Below are 25304 nucleotides of genomic sequence, written 5' to 3' on the forward strand. Positions count from 1 at the left end.
GTCAAAGGCCTTGTCTAATGAAGGATACGTTAGAAAAATGATTGGTGTAAATCATGATGGAAAACATATTTTTGTAGGTAGTTCTTTGCTTGAAAATGTGAAAAAAGTAGGTCCTGCCAGTAGTTATCTCCATGTAGACCGGTCAGTGATTATTTTGCCTGTCCAGCCCAGAGGGGAAGCCAAGTCCAAATCTCTTGCAGGTGTCACCTACAGGCAACCCAAGAAGCAGGTAGCAGAACAGTCCTTTTGTTCACTCACTCACTCGCTCTCTTACACACATACACATAGATATGTGTGCATACATGCAGGCTGTAGCGTGTTGTGTATGTTGTGCATATCTCACACAACCCATATTCAGATACACCCATGTATAGGTCATATGTGCATGCAGACATACACACTCAGCATATATATTTTCCACAGGCCTGTTTTTTTGAAATGCAACATAAACAAGGCCCCTGTTTATCCCAGGGGGTTAATTTGGTTAGACTTTGATACATCACATTGTGCCTAGCGTTAATATTTTACTCCAAATGCCATATCATCTTTTATCTTTTATTTATAGTGATCTTCATATTCATTTCTCAACCAAGGCAGGGGCACTGCAGGGAGCACAGACATTGATCTTTAATTTTTTTTTCTTTTCCTTTTTGTAATGCATACTTTTTGACCCTTAAGAAACCACAGAGACTAAACAGAGAAGGGAAAAAAAACCCACCACAGCGTCTGGGGATTCTACACAGGAAGCTGGAGACCAGACATAGCCTTTGTCACCCAGCAGGATGCTTGGCTACAAATAAGAAAATGAAAAAAATAATATTGTGAATTTTCCTTCAGGAGGCAATGTGCCTGTGTGCTGCTCATGAACCGAACCATGAATGCCAAGAGGCAGGTGGACAGGAGGCTCAGGTCTGTGGCTCTGGAAAGGGTCAATGGCAAGACTTTTGTGGGGGACGGGGATAAGTACCAATAAATCTATATGCAGCACTTATTGACCAACTGATTAGATACATGATTACTATTTAAAGGATTTAAATGCTAAGTGGCATCTCGCTTGAACAATAGCCCAGTTTGACTGTGAATCAGTGTAGCTATCTGGTAATCATGTTGCTACTCCCTAATCAAGTCTCTTTCTGGCCTGTGGGGGCTGATGGGGGTAGGAGGGCAGGTTAATCAACTGAAGGTTGCAAACAATATACTGCAAACGGATAATGGTCAAAACTCAGCAGGGTTGGAGGCTTGGTTATGCTCTGAAAAGATTAGGGGCTAGATTCACAAAAGGACTTAGACACCTAAAATGGCGGGTTTTTTGGCAGAATCAGGCCCCAGTGGGAGTAACAAAGCACCCACTCAGCTGTTCTCAGACCCTGTAGGAACCTAAACTCGGCAGCATAAAAGGTCCCTGAGCATCTATATTTCTGCCTCTAGTCATGTACAGTGCAGCCCCACACCAGGCAGCCTAAGCACAGAACAATGCGCAAACCAGGGGGAAAGAGCCATTCCCCAACTCTCATGTGAGGCATAAATCCCAATCCTGAGAACTTGTCTAGCAGATTGGGTCTCTTTCAGCAAACTTACACAAAATGGCTGGAGGAGGAGAACCTCCCTCATAACGTTGAGCCCAGTGGTTAGGTACCCATCCATGACATGGGAGACCCCTGGTCCAAGGCCCCTTTCTGTCTGACGATAATAAGGGGTTGATACGGGGATCTGCCGCGTCAGGCAAGTACCCTAACCACTGTGCTAACAGTTGTGAGGCAGCAGCTCCTCCCACTCAAATGGAGTAGGATCCTAATCCCAAGAGATGGTTTGCAGCTGAGACTCCCATGCAGAAGGTGGCACCTCTCCGCAGCCTGGACTTAACTGTCTATCTCCAAAAGAGGAGTGGAGGTTAGTGCAAACTCCTTGGCTTGGCACCTCCCCTTGGCTAACTTACGTGAGGAATGTCCTGGCATGTTGGCTTTTGTGACTCCATTCTAAGGTGCCTATCTCTCCCCATTGTAAAACAAGTAGGTGCCTTACCCAGGCTTTGAGAATCCCAGTGATTTTCTAGCTACTTAAAAGTTAGGTGTGGTGATGTTCAGCATCACCACACCTAAGTTTGTTTATGAATCCAGGCTGAGGTGTCTATCTAAACCTTATGCAGTTTCCCTTCCGGTATCTTCCCCTTCTGATATCCATCCTATTCTTCATCTTCCTTCCTTCTGACCCATTTTTCTATTCACTGGGCTCATAACTCTATCACCTTGCCTTTTGCAGTTCACTGTGTGAGCTCCCAGCCCACCTAGAGTAGCTGCTTCTCCCAATCCTTTCTCTTTCACTGCTAGGCTGCCTTCAGTTCGGTTGCTCTGGCCAGATGCTTTATTCAAATCTCATGGGCCTGCAGCTTCCGCAGAACATCCATGTCTTGCCAGTCCCACCCTGCCAGTCCCACCCATCACTAGCAGTCAGCATGGATTGATTAAGAATCAATTATGCCAAACCATCCTGATTTCTTTATTTGACAAGGTAACTGGTTTGGTGGAGAGTGGGAATGTGATGGACATAATATACCTGGACTTTAGCAAGGCTTTTGACACAGTCCCACATAACATTCTCTTAAGTAAGCTGGAGAAATGTGGGCTTGGTAGAACTGCCATTATGTGGATACATTATCCACAGAATGTATGAACTTTGAGGCAAGCAGCTAACTCAGCGTAACTTGCTAAATCCTCAACAAAGGTAGGAAGCCCTACTGGGGACTGGGTGGAAGGATGCAGGATCAAATTGTAACAGTAGATTTAGAGTCAATCTGGAATTTGGTCTGAGCTTCATGCTGGGTGGCATCTCTCTCTATTTAAGGAAATGCAGGCATTTCTGTGGTGTTCAGCAACAGCCAGAGTGTGGTATTTGCATAGCTGGACTAGCCTGGGGCTGCTGCAGTGCAACCCACCTGTGTGCGGACTCCGAGCTCCCAGGAATTGTACAGCTGCTCCCTTTTCCATGTATGGCTGGTGTGGAGAGACGTCCAGGCCTTGGTCTCAGCTTTGGGGTGGGCTGCATCCCCACCCACAGGGAAAGGATGAAGTGTCCTTACTCCACCAAGCTGCAATTCATTCAGTCATCAACTAGCCCCATGCAGAAAATTTGAGGGGCAAGGGCATAGAAGGATCTTTACATTTCCCCTGCACACTAGGAACCATCTGGCCCCCAAAGAGCAACTTTCTCCCTATTTAAGTTATTTATTTAAGAAAATCATTACTCTACCCACTAGGAAACAGCTTTGTCTGTTCTTCTTAGATTGATCCATCTGGCTACAGCTAGGGAGACCGGCAGGTCTGTGTGTGTGAGAGAGAGGATGGGAGACAGAGGATGTGAGGGAAAACAATTATCCCTAAGATTTATGTCACCATCAAAGAACTACTCCACTACTGGTCGGTCTTTGACATGCTAAATGGTGAATTTAAAACCCATGGATTTTGATCCCTTAATCGCTATATATGAATACCGGCTTAGAAAAAACGATGGGCTCAGTTTTGCTCCAGCTACACAAGCAGAAATTCCAGTGAAGTCAGGTCAAATCACATGGAAATTGTGCCTAATTATTGGAGGGAAAATTGGACCCTAAGGGCACAAGCAATCTGACGACACTTAGTTATTAAATCACACATCTCTAGACATTTAAGAATAATGGGGATTTACATTTAAAAAAAAGACTTCCAAAAATAAATCCATATAAATTATAAAACAGCATTATCCATTTGAAAATTATGCTCTTTCTTACAGATTTCACCCTCCCTGCTTCTGCTGGCAGTCTGTAGCTAGCACGGGGCAGAGTATGTGCTAAACCTTATTAAAGAGTGTAAGCAGTTGTAGTCTTGCATTGCGCTCACCTGGCCTCTGTGGAGCTGATGCCACCTTCTGCAACCCCACTTAACACAACAGTGGCTGTTGCAGTCACAATCAAGTTCTGAATGGTTTGATATAAAAAGGATTTGAGTTAAGATTTCACAAGCCACTATAACCACGTATCCATATCCCTGCCTGCCATTTACTTCATGGGGACACAAATATGGATGAACCAATGTATAATGAATTACGTTATATTAAAACTTATAATGAAGGAGTGGTAAAAATCTCTAAACTGCTCCAATGCATTTCAACAGACTGTCACTCGTTGTTTATTACATGAATTATAATTATTACATTACAACTATAAAATAATTACATTACGACTATAAAAGCAGAAAGCAGTGAAACTACCTTGTCTCTGTAGTGCAGTGAGACTGGTTGCAAGGACATAGCCTGGGGGAGGGGGGGAGCAGTACTCTGCCTCTCTGCTCACACTGCCAAGAAAGTGTGGGTTTGTGGGGGGGGTTGCGATATGGACACGTGACCCCTGGAACTGGACTGAGAAACAAATCCAGTTCTCAAATGCTACCAACAAGCCCTCAGTTGGGGTCACAATAGTACAGCACATGCTATGCCTTCGACCCTTCCACAGTCTTTCTGGGACCTATCCTCTTCTTAGTCATAGGCCCTGAGCCTCCACTTTGCTCAAGGGGGAGTCCCATAACTCGGTTAATGGGTCCCTGGCTTTAGCACCTCTGTTTTGTGCCGTGGCTCCTTCAGCAGGTCCACATGAGCTTGGACCCCTTTGGAAACAGCCTTTTGGGAGCTATGCAACCAGCAGAGGCTGGCAGTGACACAGGACAGTGTTTTCAAAACAAGAAATCATCTATCAGTCAGCAGGAATACAGTGTTCAGGGGTTACTGGGTTAAAATGGTAAAGAAAAGTCTGTGTAACTCTCACCTAATTGAAGCTTCCCCTGAGTTGATTAAGAAGGACCCTCTTGGGACTAGCCTGGGATACAGACTACATGCCTGCAGCAAGCCTCCTGGGCCCTAACACCCTGTTCTGGGTTGGATTAGCCCCCTTCCACTGGGAGAACAAGTTCTCTTTTACCCATCTCTTAACACCTTACTCCTGTCTCTCCAGTTGAAGTCATGCTGTGTTCATGTATACTATATACTTCCTCTCTCCTTGGACTGAGGTGGGGAAGAGCTAGGACCCAACAGGTAATGGACCATTCACATTTGGGAGATGTTTTTATTTAAAGGGTCCAGTCATTGGCCTTCACTGCATCTCCAAGGTAGTGCTATTCACGTGCTGCAGTTCTTGATAATTCATTCATATGAACCCAGACATGTCTACTTGGCTCACATCCAGTCCATTAAGCACTTATTCCCCTGCTCCCAGCAAGTGCTCTGGAAAGACCCAAGCAATAGTGGTACAAAAGTGAGTGACGCCGAACTGTCATAAAGACACAGAAATTTCCCATGTTCACCACAGTTGGTAACAGCTTTTGGCCACTAGCGACCTTAAATGGGTTTGAACTGGTAACTTAAAGATTCCATATGTCATTATCAAATCAGTTATCTAGTCTCCCAGAGTTATGCTACTATGACATGCAACTTCTCTTTGACTTACAGATAACCCTGAAGACCATGACTATGGGTTGTCGTCCTATATTAGCTGATAATGTGGTTAGTTCTGCTAAATCTCCTGGCTTCCTTAAAAGCTAGTCAGTCTTCAAAGAGAGCTCTTCTCCTTTCCACAACCTTTTCTCAAACCCACAAAGGCAGTGGATACTCTTACAGGGTTAATTTGCTTAGCTTTGGGTTTAGATTCATAGAGCACATTGTGTCCAGCCTTAATATTTTACACTGTAAGCCATATCATCTTTTATCTTTTATTTATAGTGATCCTCATATTAATTTCTCAATAGCAGCTGGCACAGCACGAGGAACAAGGCATTGATCTTCCAATTTATCCGCTACTCTTACATGTCCTGAGGTCGAAGCAGCCTAGAGAGATTGATGGAGCTCTGGCACAAGTCCAGCCTCTGTGTGTTTCTCATGCATGAAAATCAACAACAGGAAACTGAAATTTGACAATTGCCAGTAATATCAGCCACCTCTGTAATAAATATAACAGGATGCTCTTCAATAATTTAATGGGGTGTCTGGATTTTCAGTAATGAAAAATCAGCCATGTGAGAGCGTGTGTGTAGCTGTGTGTGTGTGTGTGTGTGTGTGCGTGTAAGTAACGAGAGCAGTAGCAAACATAACTATATTATTTGTTTTGTGTACAAACCAGAAAGTCGTAAAAGCAAACTATATTGAGATTATATACATTATTTCTTTATCAATGCAGAGAAAACTACAGCAAAATAAGAAAATATAGCATCTGAAAACATGACTGCAAGGTAAGAATATATATTCCTTCTAACCTTACAAAATGAGTCATAGATGCTACATTCTAAGCTGTGACGAGTATCTTAGAATCATTTATAAAGCCTGCTAGGGATGGGCCTCTGAAGGATTACACAAAGAGAAGACTTTCTTACTCTTAATCATTATATTGCTTGTAGTCGCACAACAGAGCTTGACATTTTTTGTCTTTTTTTTTTTTATAAAAAGTAGTTGATCTGCATTGTTCACAGCTATGAACCACAGACCAATTCCACACACCCTCCAGCCTCCCTTTCCTGTGTGTGGTCAGACACAGAAGGACAGTTTGATAATTACCATTATGTCTTTGCTCTTAATTTAATCTCCCAGCTCAAGTTCTGCTGTAGACAGTGGTCAATAATATACTACTGCACTCTCGCTACTAACTTCTATTGCAGCTAGAAGAAGATAAAAAGTCAAGTGTATGACTGATGCTTGATTAGATATGCAAAAATTACACTAACCCACCACAACCATGAGGAACTCTATTCACAGGCCAAACACAGACTCTCAAAAAAAGCTATGATAAGACAAAGTTTAGTTTTCACTGTTATGCATTCAAAAGCCAGGATATCACAAAGTTAAGATTGCACATGTAACCTTATCTGCACACACACACCCCGCCCCCCGGCACACTCTTTAGGCTACAGTATTTAGTTATACGGTCCCATACTCTTTCTCAAGTAATACAATAGAATATCAAATAATTTTTTTGACAAACTCCTCTCCTGTGGATTGTAGCAGATCAGAAGGAGCGCAACAGTGGAGCTACACCCCACAGGAGACGAGCTCCTCTGCTCTGGACCTCAGGAGCCCTCCATTAGTGTCTGACAAGGGTGCACATGGACTGAGGCAAGGGCTCAGTTGCATATGACCATTCATGATAGAATGCTCGTACGGAAGGCACAGTATGGCCAGTTGAGCTTAATGTTGTGTTTGAGAAAGGCTGGCATTGTAAAGGAAATCTCTTACTTCAACTTTGCAGTAAAAGCTGTGAAGGGCTCTAAAGTACAGCAGCAAGATTGCAGGAAACCACTGCAAGCTATTTTTTGGTTTTTGCGACTACAAAGCCCCTTTAGTCTCAGAAATTCAGAATCATAAAAAGAGAGCGGAGATTCACAGATGCTATGAAACTCAGCTTTAGGAATTTTCTAAAGTATTTAAATGTTTGTATGACTCTAGAAATTGACATAGAGGGCTATAGAAGGAACTGCAACAACTGGGAATTCAAAGGCAACTTCCTGCACTCGATCATCTAGAGGTGAAAGATTCATTCCACATATCTACTCATTCAGTCCTTGTTCTCAAAGCGGAGAGTCTCATGATCAGGGTTAATAAATAAGGGCAATTAAGAGAGAGAGAGAGACAGACAGACAGACAGAGAGAGTGAGTGCGTGTGTCTGAGTGTGAGAGAGACACATGACTATTTGCTTGACAAGGGCAAAATGGCTAAGATAGAATAAGAAGCCTTCTGAACTTTTGCCCAGATCTAGAAATCACCCTGAACCAAAAATGTTTCAGTCTTCTAAACTATTTGAATACACTCTTTGTAACTTCTGGGGCCATAAGAGGAAGGGCAGAAATACTGAGGGAAAGGCTCTTCTCACAATATCTCTGGATATAAGCAATAAGAGCCGTTCCAGGAGAACCTGTTTTTATGGTATTTCCTCTTAATTTTACTATTTTACAGAGTCCAATAGTGTGCTAGGTGACCTACCTGCAGGTGTGATGACAAGTACAGAAAAGAATAAAAGTGGGTTCCTGCCCCAAAGAGTTTACAAGCTGATAACATGCAATGACAGAAAAAAGAGGGCAAGAAAGTAGTAGAGTGAAATGAGAGAGCAAGAACAGGGGTTAGAGTGGTAAGACTGCATGGTTAGTCAGGGACAATCTGTGTAGCATGGTGGAGCTGTTATTTTACACATATACACAATGTAGGGACAAGTTTTATTTTGTATTTCCTATGTTCTTGTGTTTTAAAAATGTATGTTAACAATGCCCAGTGCTTTTTGGGTGGACACACTTTGGTGTGGAGTTTGCAAAGGTCCAAAATCTAAACAAGTTCATACCCATTTTATAATCGCATCTATGGAATCAATTTTATATTCAGTATGTCTTCATTGACTCCCTTGTTATTGGTGTTACAGAAAAGGAATTCAAGATGTATGGATAAATTCTGAGTAAGCCCAATTAACTCTGGCACATTTCAGAAGAGAATAGGAGGAGAAGACCTAATGTCATTTCTTAGAAAAGATGGGAATGGGCCAACAGGTCAGCAGCTACCCCCTGAAGAGCCGTGGATGTGGAAGTGTGCCACCAAGTCATTCTCTGAAGTGACATGAAGAAGGGAGACTAAAATGTCCGTGGCACTGCACTACGGAAGATATGATTCAAGGGCAGGGGAGAAATTAGAATCTGTTAGAGGAAGGGAACACACAGGATGATCTTCAGATGTGGATGTTTTTCATATACACGGGTAAAAATATGAACCAAATAGGACTTCCAAATACACTTTTGAAGAGATCAGATGCTGTTTGTCTCAATCCTAATTCCCTACAAGTTAAGCAAAAAAGAGCAATCATTCACATGCACAGAAAAAATTTGGACCAGTGGATTGGGGGAATCTTATCCAGATTGGTCAGTACTTACACCAGGCTAATAGATATGCAATACAAAAACTTTGAAAGGCTACAGTGAACTTCTTAACAGTTGGACAAATTGAGTGTAGGAAACAACAAAGCATGTTGGAGATCGCAACACACATTCACAACTAACATATATTCTTCTAGTATCCAGGTGTAAGAAAATTGGGGCATGACAAAATTTTACATTTAATCACCACCGGCCCTGAAAGGGAAGTTCCCACATCCTCTGGATCCTGGCAGCACACTTTCCCCAGATAAGAGAAATAGCTTTTGAAATGCCATTTTCCATTTGCCAGGTTTGGGTAGTACATTGCAATGACATCAGAGGGGACAGAGAGTGGGGGACTGGGACAGTGCACGTGGGAAGAAAATAATCTTCTACTACAGAATGACAAAGCACATTTTACTCCAGCTGTTATGCCTGAAGCTGTGAGGGATGGAACTTCTATCAAAAATAGAAAGGAACCAACAGTGCATTCTTTTTATTGTTATTTGCTTTGGGGTTTTACATATACAACAGACGTCTTATAAATCCTTTGATGAAGGACCCTAAAGTCATGTATATAAAAGGAAGGCAACAAATCTCAAACATCACTATGGCTTTTGACCATTAATTTTACTTTTACCTTCCAAATGAAGGTTTCAGAATCATCTCTTATTTGTCCTCTTTGGTACTCCTAGCCTCTATTTTATAGTATTCAGAAGGTCTTGTGATCACATCTCAATAATAGACTAGTGAGTTCCATTTTTCCCCCTTCCAGAAATATGCATACAAGATACTGTCTTACTCATGTGGAGAATGAGGGAGTTATGTATATTTTTATAGATATAGTCACATCAATTTACCTGTTTGATATTATCCTGCCTGACTGCAAGGAGTTAAATAATTAAACATTCATTGAGGCAGAGAGCGAGAGAGAGACTCTATAGCCTAGAGAGAATCCCTCAGCTCAGATGTAGGGAAGTCAGGTTCAAGTCCCTACTCCAATAAATATTCATACAGAGTACAACAGGTTTAACTGAAAAAAGACCCTAACTCAGAATACCATAGCCAAGTTGTCAAGACACTCACATGGGACATGTGGGTTTAGGTCCATTCTCCAAAGCTGGCAGAGCAGAGGTTTGAATGTGGATCCTTCACATCCTAGGGGAGTACTCTAAACCACTGTGTTATTGTGGGGAGCACACTTTCTCTCTCTGACCCACCCCGCTGTCTCTTGCACAGGTTAGGCATGCTCTGAGCATGCCTACCAGACTGTGCCCTGCAGGCAAGATAGGCAGGTGAATGTTGCCAGGGGTTAGCTAGGAGTGAAGGCTCCAAGCAGCTCATAAACTGTGGGGTTGTATCCGGACTTAGGCAGTTTTATGGGTATTTAGGCAGCAACCGGATTAGTGGGCAGGTAATCAGTGGCTTTGACAATGTCAGTGGTGCCGCAATGTTGGACTTAGGTGGGTAAGGAGGCAGTTAGGTGCCCAAGCACCTTTGTGATTCTGGCCCTTGGTTCTCATCAAACTACATTCAGGGCATAGTGGATGATTAGCAACCAATTTTGTTTCTGCAAATACAGCTGAGAAGATAATAGGTCCATAAAGATAACACTACTTTTGCTATAAGGGATTTAAAAGAAATTGTCCAAATTTTTTCATTAAGAAAATAAAACAAACAATAACAGTTTGAGATGCTTTGCAGTCTGCTGAAGAGTAAGTGCACATTCACAGCAACAACAGTGAGAAAACAGAAAGGAAAGGCTCCAAAGAGGCTCTTATGGTCTGCCATTTCAGTAATCTACAAATTAAATCGCTGAAGAAATAGTTTGATATGATCTTTATAACAGCTTCATAAGGCAATTGAGGTCAATTGTGTGATTGATTTGTACATCAAAGTAGTAATACTACAAATAAAAACATTAGTAGTTCTATAGTACTTTTCATCCATAGATCACAATGCAATTTTCAAAGATGGGTAAGCATTATTATTCCCATTTTACTGATGGGGAAACTGAATTGCTCAAGGTGATGCAGAGAGTCAGCAGCAGAGCTGAGATTAGAATTTATAGCTCCTGCCTGCCAGACCCCTTCTGCTGGAAGCAGTATCCAAATACTGTAGAACATGACACAACAGGGCTAACCACTCTGAAGGACTGTGGGTCTGATCCAAAGCCAACTGAACTCAGTGGAAGTCTTTTATTGATGTTATGAGCTTCAGATTAGGCCCAGAGATTTCCAGAGGTTGGATATGCAGTCAATTCAATACACTTTTTTCTTGTTTTCTATTTTTGGGATTGTAATCTTAACTCTCTCCATGTCTAGTAGTGATTTACTAGAGGATAGCATTTCTCAGTAACGGCCCCAGCTCTTTTCTGTGAGTGAATGCTGTTGAACCCTTGCGGTTCATCCAGATTTCCTTCTGACAGAGCAATTCGTCCATTAAGCATGATGTCCTCTTGCATCCTGTTTTTGTTAGTCATGTCAATGCACATGCATTTTGTTTTTGTCACATTGAGGAATAGTCCATATTCCTCACTAACAATTTTTACGAATTCCAATATTTGTTACATTGCATCAGTGGCTGTAGCAAAGATCATCGTGTCACTTGCATATCTGAGCTCACTTAAGAGGTATCCACGTATGGAAATCCCAGCTCTTCCACTTTATCAAAATGTCCAATGCTTGTCTGTAACATATATGCCAAATTTGTTGAGAGAGACTTGGGGATAAAATACACCCTTTTTTCTCACCCTGCCCAGGGGAAAACAGCTCAATGTTGCCTACTGATGATCTGTTGGTGGTTGTTATGGCTTGTGATAAGTACAAGGGGATACTTTGGAATACTCCTGTCTGGCAGTATCCTCCAAAGACAGCTGTGTTGGATAGTATCAAATGCTTTTGACTAGTCAATGAATCATATGATCAATAAGGGTGATTGTACTCTCTGCATTTTTCAGCAATGTGAGGGATATGCGCAATTTGGTCACATATGCCTCAGCCCTCATTGAAACCAGCTTGTTGTGATGATAGTTCTGCTTTGATACTTCATTTCATGCAATCTTGGATTATGTAGAGGGAACTTGCTTGTGTGTAATACCATGGAGATGGTACAATAGTTCATACACTCTTATGTCTTCCAACCAAATTTCTAGTGATCCAAGACAAGAAAGGAGAAAACAAGAGATCCAGAAAAGAGACGTAGTAATAGAGTGAAGAGGAGGCGAAAGAACTAGGATGTCACGAGTGGAGACTGAATAACAATAAAGCAGCATGGATGAGTGAGACCAGGGGGAAGAGAACATACAAAGACAACTTATTTTAGGTGTCTAAGCAGAATTCAGACTTTAAAAAGGTTCCACTTTGTTGCTGAATCTCAAAATTAGAATATTTGTCTGAGTTCAGAATTTGACAAACAAGTTCTCCTGTGTCAAGCTCATGCCCCGAGTGGGCGGCATGTTCTGCAATGCTTGGGAAGTACTCTACTGCTGAAGGTGTCATGACAGCCAGCCTCCAGGTGAGATTTCCAAAGGCTGTGGTCTAGTTAGTGCTGAGCACATAGGGATGCTATACTGTTTGGGGTCACCTGGTGTATAGATAATAGATGATACTTATATCGTTATCATCTATATTCAAGAAAAATATGCTCTATGGGATACTTTATTATTTATATTATAGTAGTGCCTAGAACCCCTAATAATCAGGACAAACAAAGTGTGGGAAGGAAATAGAAGCAGAGAGGTGAAGTGACTTGCCCAAGGTCACACATCAGGTCACTGTCAGAGCTGAGAATAGGGCTCAGGTTTGACTCACAGTCCACTGCCCTATGCACTAACCTACACTGCCTTGAGGGAATAAATAGCTATTTCATTCTACAAAGAAAGGAGAGCAAGAAACAGATTGTGTTATTGGAGCGAAGTTTTTAAAAATGGTACATGCTGCTGAGGACTGCAAATCAGCAACACACACTATCATAGTAAATAACTTAACATGCAACTATTTTCTTTTCTTCCTTCTATTTATCTGTGTCATTGTCAAGGTTCCTTCCCCACTCTGAACTCTAGGGTACAGATGTGGGGACCTGCATGAAAGACCCCCTAAGCGTATTCTTACTTTTGGGTTAAAAACTTCCCCAAAGTACAAACTTTGCCTTGTCCTTGAACCGTATGCTGCCACCACCAAGCGTTTTAAACAAAGAACAGGGAAAGAGCCCACTTGGAGACGTCTTCCCCCAAAATATCCCCCCAAGCCCTACACCCACTTTCCTGGGGAAGGCTTGATAAAAATCCTCACCAATTGGTACAGGTGAACACAGACCCAAACCCTTGGATCTTAAGAACAATGAAAAATCCATCAGGTTCTTAAAAGAAGAATTTTAATTAAAGAAAAGGTAAAAGAATCACCTCTGTAAAATCAGGATGGTAAATACCTTACAGGTTAATCAGATTCAAAACATAGAGAATCCCTCTAGGCAAAACCTTAAGTTACAAAAAGACACAAAAACAGGAATATACATTCCATCCAGCACAGCTTATTTTACCAGCCATTAAACAAAAGGAAATCTAATGAATTTCTAGCTAGATTATTTACTAATTTAACAGGAGTTGTAAAGCTGCATTCCTGATCTGTTCCCAGCAAAAGCATCACACAGACAGACCAACCCTTTGTTCCCACCCCTTCAGCTCTGAAAGTATCTTGTTCTCTCAATGGTCATTTTGGGTCAGGTGCCAACTAGGTTACCTTAGCTTCTTAACTCTTTACAGGTGCAAGGGTTTTGCCTCTGGCCAGGAGAGATTTTATAGCACTGTATACAGAAAGGTGGTTACCCTTCCCTTTATATTTATGACAGTCATAATGAAAAGTGAGAATGTAATGCTGGGGCATGGTTCTGATATCAACCCATCAAAAGCCAGGAGAATGTGGGACCCTACTGAAACCTTGACAGGCTCCATAATGCAACAGATAAATACCTGACATTGAAGTATTTATAGTCTCTAGCTGAAAATGTTGATTTAGAAATGAACAAAAACACATAGGAAACCTCAAAGTTTTATCTCAACATCTCAAATGTTTCTAAGGCACCCCATGGCCAACTGTGTTGAAAAACAACTGAAAAATGGAACACAACAAAAGCAGAGATCATGGAGATCATTACTAATCCTCAGCAAAGCCATTTGTAAATATATGAATATGTCTAAAACCAAAGCCAGATTTTCATAATCACAAGATGGGCTAGAATTTTAATCTTCTCAATAATCTTTGCTAAATGAGATAAAGGGTGGGATTTTCAAAAGAACCTAAGTGATTTAGGAGCATTGTACTATTGACTTTCAATGGGTCTTGTACTCCTAAGTCATTTGTGTCTTTCTCAAAAGTCTATCCAGAGTACCGAGACCTCAGTTTTATTAGTCATGCATTCCAGGGTCATATGAACAGGTCTCAAACACCTGTTTAATATAAGGTGTTTTGGACTTACACAAGATCATTTAGAGACACTACGTTACTACTGTGCGGGGAAAAAGCAGTTAATTGATCTTACCAACTTTTAGATTTTGTTTAAGCACTTATTCTGTGAGATATACATACACACATATATACACACGTACACACACACACGACTAAAATGAGCTTCCTTTGGGCAGAGTAGGGCACCATACTAGAAACCAGAAGGGCTCTCTAGGCAGAATGCATAATAAAGTAGTATGCCTGTGCATTGCTTCCTGTAATCCAGTCAAGAAATCTCCAGTAGCAACCTTTAAGTAAGTGTTACTTCTGATTACTAAAGAAGTGTTTGCTGAAGTTTGAGGTACATTTGCCAATTATATTTAAGGAAATTGTAGAAGAAAATGCTGTGGCTTCACTAATCTCTTGCTTTGATTTTGTTCAGCAAACTCAGTAAATCAGACAATCCACAGGTTTACAAAAGGATTTAACATATGTCAATGCCAACCCCTAATTATTATTGACATACTGTTGCACCCACAGGCTCAACTGAGACTGAAGGGTAAGGCATGATGCTGTCCATACTCATCCATTTCCTACTATCTTCAGAGAAACATGGGCTATTTTTATTCTGTTTATCTTAACTAGAATATTTTGGGGCACCACCTTTCCTGAACCCCAGTCATGTGGCATTTTCGTTGCCAAGCCCAGTACCTTTAACCTCTATATTTTGAGGTGCTTCTTGGAGCTGTATGATTGATAAAGTCTTTTTCAAAAGAGGCAGATGGCCAAATTATGCATGAAAAAGATGCATGCAGTTACTGTGGATGTACTTATCAAATATGCATTGCAATTATGAGAACTGCAATTCACACGTGCAGTTGCAAGAACTGTAGGTGGATTTTTGCACATGGACATAATCTGCAGCATTTCCTTAAATCTGCCAAATTATAGATTGTACTAACCTCACTGATTTTCCTTTATACTGTATATTGTCTGGCCCCTTCAGTCAAGTCTTAGGATGCCCTTAACTTTCTAATCTGGTTCACAAACTTATTTTGTTTACATGTGGAGGACAGGAGAAACTGTTTCGCTCAAGAGTATCAAAAAATGCCAAGAGTTGGTGTTTCTATATGTTTATCAACTGTTTCCTCTAAATTGTGACCATTCCTTTTTAGTGCTAGGGAAATAAAGAGAAATACTTAATTGCTACTTGATGAGATTACAAAAGAATGAGAGGGATTGATACAGAACTGTTCAATGATTCTTACTTTGTCATAAACATAGTTGAAATGCAGTCTGAATGTGTACAATATCTCAAGTTCTAATATGGAAGCAAGGCTAGGGGACATATTGAAATCAATAGTGCATTGACCCTTCTTAGGTAACCAAAAGTAAAGCAATTTCATGGTAAGCAATGAGGTCATTCCAGCACTGTGATTACCAGAAGGAGTCGTTCTTTGGTGGCACTCGAACCTTGCAAATTACAGGCAAGAACCTTGACTTTCATCACCTCTGGGGATCATATATACTGTAGTATGTCTTCTGATAAATCCATGCAATAGTATACATTATTGCTTATGGATAACATGAGGAATACAAATGGCCTGAGCATGCCAGGTTTGTTTGGTTAACCTAAATTAGGAGTGGTTTGGATCCAGGTTTCAATTTATCTTAAAGTATCAAAGTTTTGGTAGTAGAGGAATCTTTAGAATAAAAAAAGTGTTTGTCTTTTCCTATCTCTAATCAGAAAATGGCTTCAAAATTCTCTTCACAACTTTGACATCAACAAGTAAATATTCTCCTCAGCAGAACTTTGCAAGAATTATAAATGTCCATTCCCATACACTTAAATAAATAACCTAAATATTTTTTTAAAGCAGAGTAGCTATTGATGCAGACAATGTATACACTTTGAAAATCAGGCATAGAATACAACACAAGAAGTGTTATGGGCCGCAGTTCACCTCTACTCTTCCTCCAACCCTCTAATTGAGACAGAGGAAAAAGCAGATTTAGAGACCAAATTCTGTGTACATTTATAGCACATGCAACACCCGTAACCATAATGAGACTGCATGGAGTACAGAATTTGGTGCAATATGTGTTTCTTTACATTTACAAAATCTGAAAATAGGAATGGGTAAAACACTTCTTATAAATAATGACTGATCTAAAGTTTTGTCCTAGTCTCAAACCAAATCAATCAGGAATCTTTATTAAGGTTGAAAAACGTTAAGTTTCTTCTTCTTGCATATTGTAAGTTTCATACTAGAAGATGTGAAATCTCTAGTGAAATTTCCCAACAACTGAGAAGGGACCTATTCCTATTGCTACCTGAGGGAGATTCTTTAGCTAAGGTGGCACAGGTAATATTCAGACTTCTGTCGCTCTCTCGTGGCTGATCCTTAGAAAGCACAACATACAGTATTACCACCAACTAGGGGTGATGTGTTAGGGGTCTGTGGTATTGGAGTTGAAACACCATAGCTCAAGCCCCACGTCCCCCAACATGTGTGTGTAATTTACTTAGTAATTGTGTTTGCCTTTCCTAGCACATGAAGTCTACACTATAAATGAGCTTAGACGCATTAGTACCAAAATACAATACTCCAACACAGGCTGTCTGTGTGGTATTTTTTTCCCAGCCAATGACAGATAATACTGGAAAATTTGGAGGAAAGCTAAATAATCTAAGACTCCTAGACAAAAGAGCTATGGATATGCTTCAGATCAGCATATCATCTTCTCCACTCTTATCCAAATAGTTTGAAATATACATTAGATCATTTAGAGTTTTGTTATATTTAAGAGGCAAGGGTGGATTAAGGCTAAATAGGGCACAGATGCAGCAAAATTTTGAACCTTGCAAAAATTGAGCCCTGCTGGACAAACACTTATTTCCAGCCTTCACTCCTCCAACCATACTCTTCCTCCTTGTCATTCCTCTGCAGACAACTCTGACTTTTCATTCCAACCCATACACCCTACCTAATCAAACTCTTTCTTACTGGTCCCTGGGAAGAGCATGATATTAACAATTAGTATAAAAAGCCTAGGTGATAACAATAGAGCAAGATAATACATGCATTGTAAGGCTTTAAATAACATGAGACTAACTTTGCATTATAGATTTTAGAGGGCATACATAGAACCCGTACCTTATTATGACGACTAGAATGGCTTGCATGGACTGCTGCTGGTGGATTTGTGCTTCTCTCTCATTGTGTCAAGGATGTTTTCTTTGCTACTTTATTTACTTTTCCATATGGAGTCTTTGGCAGGTATGCTGTTGTAACGATGCTGCCTCTGGCAGGACACAACTGAGAGTATTCAGGACAAATTGCTTAGAGCAGGGCAGTACAGACCAAGGCTGGGGTCCTTTGCACACCAAGGCACACCAAACAGAGAGAACTTCGGTCTCACCCCATTGGCTAACCATAAGTCATATGAGCAATTCTCTTAGACACTCCCGTTTCCCAGTATCACCACCAGTGCCACTTGTTATGGGGACGAATGGATATGAAAACCAATGCCCCAGTAAAAGAAAAAAGGTTCTCCCGATCCCAAAGGACCAAGCCCCAGACCCAGGTCAATATACAAGTCAGATCTTACCCACAAATCTCGCTGTTGCCAATCCTTTAGAATCTAAAAATCTAAAGGTTTATTCATAAAAAGAAAGAAATATAGATGAGAGTTAAAACTGGTTAAATGAAATAAATTACATACAGTAATGGCAAAGTTCTTGGTTCAGGCTTGTAACAATGATGGAATAAACTGCAGGTTAAAATCAAGTCTCTGGAGTACATCCACAGCTGGGATGGGTCATTCGGTCCTTTGTTCAGAGCTTCAGTTTGCAGAAAGTTTCCTCCAGAAGAAAGAAGCAGTACTGAAGACAAAATGGAGGGGTTTCCAGGGCTTTTTATATTCTCTGTCCTGTGGGAGGACACCCCTTTGTTCTTACAGTGGAAAATCACAGCACAAGATGGAGTTTGGAGTCCACATGGGCAAGTCACATGTCCATGCATGACTCAGGTCTTTAGAGGCCAATGCCATTGTTTATATGTTAGTTTGAACGTTCCCAGGAAAGCTCAGATGTGGATTGGCGTCTCCCAAAGTTCATTGCTAGTTAAGTGTTTCTTGATTGGGCACTTACTGAGAATAGTCCTGTCTCAAGAAGCTGGCCAAATGCTTCACTGAGGCTACTTAGAATCAAAACACATTGAGATACGAGTACATAGCCAATATTCATAACTTCAACTACAAAAATGATACACACATACAAATAGCATAATCAGAACCAGCAAATCCTCAATCTTTCCATAGACACCTTACTGGACCTCCTTTGTACAAGATTTGGTGCAACTATAGGACCTTGGTTGCAACAATGATCAATACACTCACAGTTCATGTCAATAACGTCTCAGCTGTGTGATAAGATTGGTTGACAGTACCGCTCTTCTAACACAATGCAACTCTCTACAAGAAGGATAAAACTTGGGGGCTGATCCAAAACTGTGGAACAAACTCCTCCAGGAACTAAAGGACCATCACGAACCTTACTTCCTTCTGAGCTTCCCAGGCCTAACTAAGTTTGGCATCTGTAAGCCCCTTCCCTCTCCCCCCACCCTGAGAGCTTGTGACAGTGACTGATCAATGACCCTAAAACACCCTCTTCAAAACCAGAGCATTATTTATGCATCCCCGCAAGACACATAGCATGCAAACAAATCAAGAACAGGCTTATACGTGTATTTCCCCTTACCTAAAACAGACTGTACTGCTACAGCCTGGTTGGTTCTTCCCTAACAGACAGTTTACAAAGTTGAACACTCTGACTGACAGTCCCACCCCAGAATACCCTATAGCCTAATAGTTAGGGCATTCAGCTGGAATGTGGGAGATTCTGGTTTAAATCCATGCTGCCAATCAGGCAGAGCAGGTATTGCAATTAACCACTGGGCTACTGGCTATGCTGGGGGCAGGAAGGGGGTCCTCTCTTCCCTCTTCTTCCAAGAAAGAGCTGAGTCAGGCTGACCTGGCTTAGGTGCCTAACTGAAGGAGAGGATTCACAATCGAAAATCCCAAGCAAAGACTGATGGGCCTGAGGCTCAGATCAATGGGAGCCAGAAGCCTAAGTTCCTTTGAGAATCTGGGCCATACACCCTACCCTTTTCCTCTGTATTTCACTGCTTAGGCAGCAGCAAATCCCTTTCTTAGGCACCTAAGTGTCTCCATGCAATTAATAAGGAGCCTGGACATGTAACTCATGGCTCAGAATTCTACCAGGCAGGGGGTCACACTTGAGACCCATGAGGAAGATAGCTGCCTAGTCCCAGCCCTCCTCACCCCCCATATATCAATTCATTTCTAATAATTACTTTCCTAGCAAATTAGCAATCAGTTTGTCATAAAAGTTTAAATTAATCCCCTGGATAAACTTAAAACTATGAATATGGATTCCAATGAAAAAATAAGAGAACAAAGGACCTAAGACTGAATCACCTAAGCAGCTGAAGGGGGACATAGCAAGGCCACAGCAAACCCTAGCCCAAGATATTGCAGTAACTGAATGAAAGAGCAAGTGGATGCAATCTCAAAAAATATTTGTGGCCTCCCTAAAGATCTGTGAGATGTAAAATGCTGAATGGCTTACTTGGAAAATGAGCTACAAAAGACTGTCATTGAAACCAGTGACATTAAAGAAGAAACTGCCTCCTTAAAGTTTAAACTAGACAAACTGGAAGAAAAACAGCATGACTTAGAAAACAGATCTTGAAGACACAACCTTCGCCTCTTGGGCATTGCTGAGGGTCTAGAGAGGAAGGATATAAACAGCTTTCTTCAGATGCTGCTCCCTGACATAGTTAAATTGGACTCCCAGCTTCCCCCATTAGATACTGAAAGGGCTCATTGAATGCCTAAGTACTAGACGGCAGGAGTCTGGGGAGCCCAGACCCATCATCTTCAAGTTGCTGAAGTTCAATGATAAAGTAACACTAATGAATGCTGCCAGAAAAGCTGAAACCCCTATGTACAAAGGCCACAAAATTTCTCTTTTCCTGACTTCTTAGCTGAGCTTAACAAAAAGAGAGCTGCATTCAATGGCATAAAACAAATCTTGAGAGGGATCAATATCAGATACAGCATCAAGTACACATCTACCTTCACTATGGATTTAGCAGGTTCCACAAAATTTTGCAAACCCCCCACTGAAGCTTGGCAGACACTTCAAAGACTGAGACCAGATTTGACCAAAAATAGCAGAATGTTTTTATCATAGAAAGCATACCTCGACAACTTTAAAAATCAGTTTCTTTTCCTATGTATCCTTGTAGATCTAATAATGGTCACTTATATAATCTTCCAGCTCCTAGCAGATGATTGAACTCTTCTGTTGTTCTCCTTTGGACAAGGAAATAGATGAGTTACAGAGAACACCCAAGACTTACCCAAATTATGAAAAACACCTACATTCTCTAATCAAACCAACTATTAATATAATGAATGCTTATCCAGCCAAGTCAAATTTGCACTCAACAGGGTCAAACAAAAATATTATGAATGGAGAGATAAAGGAGGTAAACTATTTGCCGGAAGACTTAAGATGGAACTAGCCAACAACAACAACATTTCTTCCTTATTATAAGACAATGGGAGTGCCATCCTTGAACCAATAGATATAAATAATTAAGCAATTCTATCAAGCTTTATATAAATCAAACATCCTATTTGACTCTAATAAATTTGATCATTTCACTGAAGGCCTATCTTTTAATACTCTAACTTCAGAACAAGTGTTTATGCACAAAACTATCACAATGCAAGTGATCAGACAGGTTATAAAAATATGAATTCTGGCAAGGAACCTGGGATGGATGACTTTCTAGCAGATTTCCGTAAAACATATCAGCTATCTTCTATTCTTTCAAAGGTCTTCTCTGACACATTCCAGGAAGGCACCATGCCTTGTGACATGAGAACTGCTTGAATTACTTTTAATATTAAAGAAGAACAAAAATGGTTGTAACTGTGGAAACTTCCACCCCATCTGTTTTTTGAACACAGATTGCAAAAATGTTAGCGACACAACTGAACACTATCATCCCATCAATTATACATACTGATCAGGTTTTTTCATTAAAGGAAGATTGGCTGCTGATAATACAAGAAAAGTTGCTTATCAGATCCAGGTAAGCTCAGATGTCAGATAGCCTTAGCCTTATCTCTAGATACAGAGGAAGCCTTTGATAGGGTTGAATGGCCTTATCTAATGGCTATCCTTTAAAAAAAAACACAAACACATCGGATCTGGAACAATATCCGTGTAAGGTGGTCACGGTTCTCTCACCGTCTGTCAGGGAGGGAGACCATGTCCTGTCACTGCAATGCTCCTTGAGCTGCTCTGTTCAGGTCAGCGGTCAGGTAATGGCTCTGGCCTTCAGTCAGGTAGAGCAACACAACAATCCAGGGGGGATTAGCTCTCTGGTGAGAGAGCCAGCCAAAACATTTGGCATGCTAGCTTGCGCGGGTGCCAGACCAATACAGGCCTCCACACCCAAAGGTAGGGAGGCTGCCAATCCCGATGGTGGGGTGGCGGGGACGTAGGCCCACCCACTCCACTGCATCCCAGCCTAGGGCCCTAACAGTGGCTGAGTGATTGAAAAAAGCTTAGCTATGTCATTTGGTTCCCTCTCTTCTTTCATATACCTTAAGTGGATACCCATAGTCTTAAGGAAAAATCCAGTTTTTGCATCTACATGGGTCATCCTGCAATGCATTAAGACGATTATAGCATCTGATATTACTAATTCTCTTCTCGTACCATTATGGGATAACCTGTGCCTCAGGATCAAGACCAACTCCACTCTTAAGACACTTTGAACAGAAAAAGGATTAAAAGATATAATATAATACAGGATGATACACGTGTAATCAAAGGAGGCCAGTCTAACAAACATAAGCTACTGCTGTCTCACAATTCCTGCTTTCAGTGGCTATGCTCCAGGATTCATACAAAGACACGGGACAATTCATTGTTTCAACTTTCTCACATCTTGAAAAATATGTTAAGAAATATGGAAACAAAAAGTCACTTTGTAGGAACTACTTATAGATGGCTTAATGCTGTGCATTACCCTCCCAATCTCAGTCTCAAAAGAAAAATGGGGAAAATAATTTAGCCTTATCATTGCAACAGAAACTTGGGAGGAAACCTGGCTTAATGTGAAAGATACTTCAAGTTCTTTATCCTTGAGATTCTTCCAGAACAGGATATTAAAGAGGTAGTACTAGACTCCACACCATTTGTTTAAGGCTAGATTGGCAACATGCAGTGACGGCTGGAGATTCAAACAGCCACATGCCAACCTTTCACACATCCTCTATACCTGTCAAAAAATTCATGTGTTCTGGAACACCATATTCAGTACTCTCTCAAAAACTTTGTGTTGCTATCTTTCCTTCTCCAGGCTTGTGTATTTTAGAGGTGCTGCATGAGTTGGTATTACCAGTTATCATTAAGAAATGGACTATTTTAGTCATCAAAAGAGTTATTTTAAGAAAATGGAAATCTGCAATTCCTCCCTCATGTACAGACTGGCTTCGTGAACTCGCTACTATTGCATTAATGGGAAACCTGATTCTGGCTAATTGAAACACTTGGAAAAAATATGAGGCTGTCTGGTCACACATGAAACTATTACATGTTTTTTCAGTTAAGTATATACTAGTCCCCAGTACTGATAGGTTACATTGTCACTTATTAAGTAATGTAGTCACTTTAATAACTGATACCCTGCTTGATCTCTACAGGTTCAGGGGGGCTTGTTTATTTGTGTCTGTTTTATTTTGTTCCAAGTTTTACAAATAATGAACATTGCATTTTGTTATTTATATAGTACTTCCATCTTGTGCACCTATTTAGAATCATAAAATATCAGGGTTGGAAGGGACCTCAGGAGGTCAGCTAGTCCAACCCCCTGCTCAAAGCAGGACCAATCCCCAACTAAATCATCCCAGCCAGGGCTTTGTCAAGCCTGACCTTAAAAATATCTAAGGAAGGAGATTCCACCACCTCCCTAGGTAACTCATTCCAGTGTTTCACCACCCTCCTAGTGAAAAAGTTTTTCCTAATATCCAACCTAAACCTCCCCCACTGCAACTTGAGACCATTACTCCTTGTTCTGCCATCAGCTACCACAGAGAACAGTCTAGATCCATCCTCTTTGGAACCCCCTTTCAGGTAGTTGAAAGCAGCTATCAAATCCCCCCTCATTCTTCTCTTCCGCAGACTAAACAATCCCAGTTCCCTCAGCCTCTCCTCATAAGTCATGTGTTCCAGTCCCCTAATCATTTTTGCTGCCCTCCGCTGGACTATTTCCAATTTTTCCACATCCTTCTTGTAGTGTGGGGCCCAAAACTGGACACAGTACTCCAGATGAGGCCTCACCAATGTCAAATAGAGGGGAACGATCACGTCCCTCAATCTGCTGGCAATGCCCCTACATATACATCCCAAAATGCCATTGGCCTTCTTGGCAACAAGGGCACACCATTGACTCATATCCGGCTTCTCGTCCACTGTAACCCCTAGGTCCTTTTCTGCAGAACTGCTACCGAGCCATTTGGTCCCTACTCTGTAGCGGTGCATGGGATTCTTCCGTCCTAAGTGCAGGACTCTGCACTTGTCCTTGTTGAACCTCATCAGATTTCTTTTGGCCCAATCCTCTAATTTGTCTAGGGCCCTCTGTATCCTATCCCTACCCTCCAGCATATCTACCTCTCCTCCCAGTTTAGTGTCATCTGCAAACTTGCTGAGGGTGCAATCCACACCATCCTCCAGATCATTTATGAAGATATTGAATAAAACCGGCCCGAGGACCGACCCTTGGGGCACTTCACTTGATACCGGCTGCCAACTAGACATGGAGCCATTGATCACTACCCGTTGAGCCCGACAATCTAGCCAACTTTCTATCCACCTTATAGTCCATTCATCCAGCCCATACTTCTTTAACTTGCTAGCAGGAATACTCTGGGAGACCGTGTCAAAAGCTTTGCTAAAGTCAAGGAACAACATGTCCACCACTTTCCCCTCATCCACAGAGCCAGATATCTTGTCATAGAAGGCAATTAGATTAGTCAGGCATGACTTGCCCTTGGTGAATCCATGCTGACTGTTCCTGATCACTTTCCTCTCCTCTAAGTGCTTCAGAATTGATTCCTTGAGGACCTGTTCCATGATTTTTCCAGGGACTGAGGTGAGGCTGACTGGCCTGTAGTTCCCAGGATCCTCCTTCTTCCCTTTTTTAAAGATGGGCACTACATTAGCCTTTTTCCAGTCGTCCAGGACTTCCTCGGATTGCCATGAGTTTTCAAAGATAATGGCCAGTGGCTCTGCAATCACATCCACCAACTCCTTTAGCACTCTCAGATGCAGCGCATCCGGCCCCACAGACTTGTGCTCGTCCAGCTTTTCTAAATAGTCCCGAACCACTTCTTTCTCCACAGAGGGCTGGTCACCTCCTCCCCATGCTGTGCTGCCCAGTGCAGTAGTCTGGGAGCTGACCTTGACAGAGACAAAAAAAGACAGAGGCAAAAAAAGCATTGAGTACATTAGCTTTTTCCACATCCTCTGTCACTAGGTTGCCTCCCTCATTCAGTAAGGGGCCCACACTTTCCTTGACTTTCTTCTTGTTGCTAACATATCTGAAGAAACCCATCTTGTTACTCTTAACATCTCTTGCTAGCTGCAACTCCAGGTGTGATCTGGCCTCCCTGATTTCAGTCCTGCATCCCCGAGCAATATTTTATACTCTTCCCTGGTCATTTGTCCAATCTTCCACTTCTTGTAAGCTTCTTTTTTGTATTTGAGATCAGCAAGGATTTCACTGTTAAGCCAAGCTGATTACCTGCCATATTTACTATTCTTTCTACACATTGGGATGGTTTGTCCCT

Source organism: Chelonia mydas, chromosome 5 (assembly GCF_015237465.2).
Source record: "Chelonia mydas isolate rCheMyd1 chromosome 5, rCheMyd1.pri.v2, whole genome shotgun sequence".
Lineage (NCBI taxonomy): Eukaryota > Metazoa > Chordata > Testudines > Cheloniidae > Chelonia > Chelonia mydas.